Below are 6,322 nucleotides of genomic sequence, written 5' to 3' on the forward strand. Positions count from 1 at the left end.
AAAAGGCCCAGCAGAGGTTGTACTTCCTTCGCCAGCTAAGGAAGTTCAACCTGCCAAAAGAGCTGCTAAAACAGTTCTACTCCGCCATCATTGAATCCGGCCTCTGCACTTCAATAACTGTCTGGTTCAGTTCAGCTACCAAATCTGACCTCAGAAGACTACAGAGAATAGGCCGGACTGCTGAGCAAATCACTGGTACAACCCTCCCTTCTCTCCAAGAACTGTACTCATCCAGAGTGAGCAAAAGGGCTAGCAAAATCACTCTGGACCCCTCACATCCAGCACACTCCCTCTTTGAACTGTTACCATCTCGTCGATGCTACAGAGCACTGAGCACCAGAACGACCAGACAAAGGAACAGTTTCTTTCCTCAGGCAATACATCTCATGAACACTTAACAATAATCGTGGAACACACAACACTAGTATACATTATTTATTTAACACACATACTTATTTACATTTCAAATTTGCACATATCATACCTGTACATGCAAAATTATCTAAAAAAATTAGAATATCATGAGAAAGGTTAATATTTTTTGTCACTCATTTCAGAAAGTGAAACCCATTTTATTTCTTGAAATTTTGATGATTATGGCTTACAGATAATGAAAACCCAAAATTCAGTGTCTCAGACAATTAGAATATTATGAAAAAGTTAAATATAGAAAAGTCATGGTGTCACACCCTAATCAGCTAATTACCTCAAAACAACTGCAAAGGTTTCCTGAGCCTTTAAATGGTCTCTCAGTCTGGGTCAGTAGGCTACACAATCATGGGGAAGACTGCTGACTTGACAGATGTCCAGAAGACAGTCATTGACACCCTCCACAAGGAGGGTAAGCCACACAAGTTCATTGCTAAAGAAGCTGGTTGTTCACAGAGTGCTGTATGAACATTTAAGATTTTAATAATAAAATAAACAAACACAAAATGAAAGTAAAGCGCTAGCCCCTCGCGGATGACTGCCGCACACAAAACACAACATAAAGTCCAGGCCTGGTCCTCTCTCGTCCAACACTGTTGTCCCTCCTTCTTTTATCTTTCCGGAGCTCCTCCGTCGCCTCTGGCTTGCTTAGTTGGGGACACTTCATTTCCAGCGTTATCGTTGACATAATTGCAAAGATATTATTTAAACTGAGCTGGATGTTGACATCACTGAATTCAATGATGAACTGTCTTTAACTGAAAAATGAGTGTTTACTATTGTCATTTTGCATTATTGACACTATTTTCCTAATTAATGCTGTTCAGTTGCTTTGTCACAATCTGTATTGTTAAAAGCGCTATATAAATAAAGGTGACTTGACTTGACTTGACTCGAGACCGGTGAGTGGCGCAGGTGTCGCTCCATTCCCACGGCTCTCGGCCCTGCCCCGCCCCTCTCATCACAACAGCATTCAAAACATTATAAATGTATCCTCAATTCAAAGTCTGTTCTAAACAGTATAGGTAGAAAAATTATGCTGACTAAGACACCTTGGCCACAAAAGCAACATCACATTAATCATTGTGTGCATAACACAATCCTAGTAATAAGGAAGCCTGTTTCCACCACTGAATAAAAACAAACAAAAAAAAGGTTGAGAGTTTAGATCTCGCAATTCTCACTTTTTTCTTGCAATTCTGACAGTCATAAAGTCAGAATTGTGAGGTGTAAACTTGCAGTTGAATGAAATAAAGTGAGAATTGTACAATTAAAACTTGCAACTCTGAGAACTAAAGTCAGAATTGTTTATATCATGCAATTCTGAATTTATAACTTATATATCATAATTCTAACAAAAAAAGTCAGAATTGTGATATGTTAACTTAAGAAAAATTGCCAGAATTGTGAAATAAAAAGTCACAATTACCTTTTTTATTTTTATCTTGCAGCAGAAATGGGCTTCCATACAGTAACGCAATCCCAGAATGCTTTGCAACAAGCCCCTTTACGAGCGGGATCCTATATAAGCTGTGGGGATGTGGAGGTTGATATATCTACCTCATATAATAAAATCTCTGGATGAAAACAAAGGTGAATACTATGATAATATTACAGTACATTTAATATGAAACATGCCACTGACGTCCTATAAACAAGTAGTTTCAGCAGATTCCAGCTGAAATGAACACTAATTAAAGTAAAACACTAACAACTTTCCACACAACTTACAATTACAGTGGCAGATTGTGAAGTAAAAAAGTTTTTACAAGTTTATTTTCAATAATATTTGCATCACATAACCAGCTCCCTGTGTAGGGTACCAGCCCTCCTGGTACAGTGATGCTGAGTGCCCTGATAAATCCTGTGAAACCTGAGTCATGATAAAATGATAAAAGATTTGTGGAAGCAAGCTAAAATTGTTACGATGCACTACTGTGAGGAGCACGGAGCGAGAAACGAGGAGATGAGGAGTTGACTTCAAATGAACAGACTTTAATACACATTCAAGGAACCAGGAAAACACACGTAGCGGGGATAAATGAACATTCAATACCAGACAAACTCAGAATGCAAAGGCATAGAATTAAATAAAGGGGATGATTGGGGAAACACAGGTGCATGTGATCATAATCAAACTAATTAGAACGAGGACAGGAACATGACCAAATAAGGGAAAACATGAACAGAAACCGGGGCAAAACAGGTCCATGATCCTGACATATTGCCCCCCCTCCCGGAAGGCGCGTCCTCGCACCATAGAAACAACATGAGGAGGGGCGGGTGGGAACTAAGGAGGATGTTCCGGAGGAGGACTGACACCCGGGAGGGGGCCGGCGGACAGAGTCCAGGGAGGTGACAATGGAGGGAGGAGCCAGGCAGGCGACAGGAAAGGTGGCAGAGGAGGCCGAGGTGGAGCTGGAGAGCCGATGAGCCAGGGCGACGGGGAGGATTTGGAGGGCCAAGGTGGAGCAGATGGCACCGGCGACTGACACAGAGGCGTGGATCCGAAAGGCCGTGGTGGAGCCGGAGCGACAGAGGACTGAGGAGGAGGTGAAGGGATGAAGGAGCCTGATGGAGCCGGAGGGATGAAGGGACAAGGCCCAGCCGGATGAGTGGAGTCCCGAGGTGCAGGATGGTCGACGCCAGACCAAGGTGGAGCCGGAGGGACGAGGGAGCCCGGCGGAGCTAGTGGACTGCCGGGCCACGGCAGAGAGGAGGCAGGAGCGTGTGGGTATGCGGGCATTTGTTAGCCTTCTGGCTTAACTTGGGACCAGGAGCCCTCTCAGGACTGGACGTGGGAACAGGAGCCTTCTCTGGGCTTGACATGGGAACAGGAACTTTCTCTGGGCTAGACATAGGAACAGTAACTTTCTCTGGGCTAAACTCGGGTACTGGAGCCCTCTCTGGGCTTGACATGGGAACAGGAACTTTCTCTGGGCTAGACATAGGAACAGTAACTTTCTCTGGGCTAGACATTGGAACAGGAACTTTCTCGGGCTAAACTCGGGGACTGGAGCCCTCTCTGGGCTAAACTTGGGGACTGGAACCCTCTCTGGGCTAAACTAGGGGACTGGAATCCTCTCTGGGCTGGACTGGGAAACGGGAGCCCACTCAGGGCTGGATGGGACCAGCGGGGACAAAGGAGAGAAGAGAGGGGACAAGTCGGCTTCCAGCTGTTTCCCAGTCTATAAGGTCCCCCTCAAAGTCCAGCAGTTCCAGCTGTATAATCAGCTCACCCTCAGTCACGGTGCAGTGGGCGGAGCTACACTCTGTGCTCTCTCTGTCCGTGGCATTCTCCCTCGTGGAGGGCCCTGTTGCCGGCTCTCGCACCTTGACTGACATCAGTTACAGCTCCGGCTCCGCGGCGATCCGTTTCTCTGTCGCTTAAGGGCACAACGGAAACAAAAAAAGACTGGGTAAAACACGGAAAACAAAAACGGAGGGAACAAACGGAGGTAACTGTTGTTGGTCTGGTATTCTGTCACGATGCGCTACTGTGAGGAGCACGGAGAGTTGACTTCAAACGAACAGACCAAGGAACCAGGAAAATGCGTAATGGGGATAAACGAACATTCAGTACAAGACAAACTCAGAACACAAAGGCATATACTTAAATACAGGGGATGATTGGGGAAACACAGGTTCATGGGATCATAATCAAGCTAATTAGACAGAATGAAGACAGGAACACGACCAAATAAGGGAAAACCGGAACAGAAACATAGGCAAAACAGGTCCATGATCCTGACAAAAATGACATGGTTGCTTCAGCAAATGAATTTTTATCTCTAGTTGGCATTTGTTAACACTGTCACTTAGGTTTAGAGTTGGATTTAGTGTACTGTATAGGTGTTATGCTTCTTTTCCAACATGATAACACCACTTAATTCAACAATACATACAATAACCAATGTAATAAAATGTTTTTACATTTACATTTCTGTCTATTTCAGAAATTGCGTATAGCGAAACATGCAAGAAGCAACATAATATAATTTTACAGAAATGTCACCACAGGCACTTTTTACAATGAGCCTGGGTTGAATAAAATCAAATATACTGATTACAGTGTTTTACAATTGCTAGGGCAAATTTTTTAAATACTTCACTTTTTCAAAACTCAGTCTATGTAGACTAAACTAAAAAAAAAAAAACAGTCTATGTGAATCATTTATCATTGCTTTGGCACAAAATGCATTCAGTAACGACTTCTTTCAAATTACATGAATTATTTTCTCACTCACACACAAACACCAGCAAAAATCTATGCACCTACAGGCCAGTTTGCACGTTTACATACTGTACTCTTTACAAAATTGTTAAACTTAAGTTCAAAACCTAACATAATACAAAAATGAATAGTACAGCAATTTGCTACATTTCTGCAGTAGTAACATATTGAAATATATTATGAATATTAAAAAATCCAATGCTATCAACACAGTTAGATGTAGCTGAACACCTGCACAAGTGTTATTCTTTTAATTTCATTCCCATTTTCAGAAGAGGAAAACTATCTATAATGTAAACATGGACTATGTAACATACTGCAGCGAATTATAAGCAGAAGAGAGTCTCATTCTTGTTTTGTAATTAAATTTTACAAAAGTAAACAGGGATTTTTAGGTTGTTGTTTTATGTGTAACACAAGTGTGTTAGTTTGAAAACCTTTGCTAGTCAAGTCAATCAAGTCACCTTTATTTATATAGCTGTAGCGAATCAGCTCATGGGGAAATATGAATAATTAATCATAACTAGTTATAATTAATTATAAATATTTAGATCCGCTGTAGATATTTAGCTAACCTCGCAGGGTCAACTGTTTGTCAATTCTAAGAATGTTAATTTCCTGGTTAAGGGAAATAACTTTCTTACTGTACAATTCTACAAAGAGCTTGTAGCATAAATCTGCATGATTAAGTGACTCCAGTTATGAGCAAACAATGAACAACGTCAAGTGTGATACAAGTAAGACTTTATTAACTACATAAACACTTAAACTAGTCAAACATACTACATAAACACTTAAACTGGTCTAACATACACATACACACACACACACACACACACATACAGTTTGTATAGGAAAGGGTTAAAGCTTAACGCAGTAAAGATAAGAGAAATAAGAATATGAAACTATGGTACCATTTGATATTCAGCAGATTCACACCTGAAATAAACATCATATTCTTAGTTCAAACACACCTTTGTAAAAAGGTGCAAATGATACCTAATGTATCAATTAATAAGACTAAGTTTGAGTACTTGCACATCTCGTCTGTCTGAAAGAAAGGCTTGATGCAGTCTGAAGGCCCCAGTTGATCTTTGCTGAAGTTGGTTGACGAAAAAGAACCAGTTTGAGTCAGAGAATCTTGGTGAATGAAAAAATCAAGGCCGAAGCCTGGCACATACTTAGAGTCCAATGAGAAAGGCTGACGTCCCAAGTGGGAGTTTTGAGATACTGGGGGAGTTTTGATGACCTTTTGTGCGAGGGCATGGTACTTTGCAAATGGAACTTGAATCGAAATTACTAAAGATTCTCAGGACACTAATATATTGCCTATGTACCAACATATAATATACACGCTCGTTTAGATCATCAGAAGGCAAATTCATAGATACTAAACATGGTGAACATGAGTGTTTCCATCATAAACCTGCATAAAACAGTATAAAATCTCAAAGACAACATACCCCATGACCTGAAGGATATGTGTGTTCATTCAAAGAAAGGTCTTCCTATGAATTCATTAGTAGAAATGTCAATTTCTACTGTGCATTTGCCTCTTGCTATGGAACATGCAGTGATTTTCCCTGCTCACATTCCATTAGGTCGTAAATGTATCTGGTGTCAGGGTTGCCATGGTAACCAGGGGGGGCTGGTGTCGTT

Source organism: Sinocyclocheilus grahami, unplaced genomic scaffold (genome assembly GCF_001515645.1).
Source record: "Sinocyclocheilus grahami isolate Dianchi unplaced genomic scaffold, SAMN03320097.WGS_v1.1 scaffold210.1, whole genome shotgun sequence".
Taxonomy (NCBI): Eukaryota; Metazoa; Chordata; class Actinopteri; order Cypriniformes; family Cyprinidae; genus Sinocyclocheilus; species Sinocyclocheilus grahami.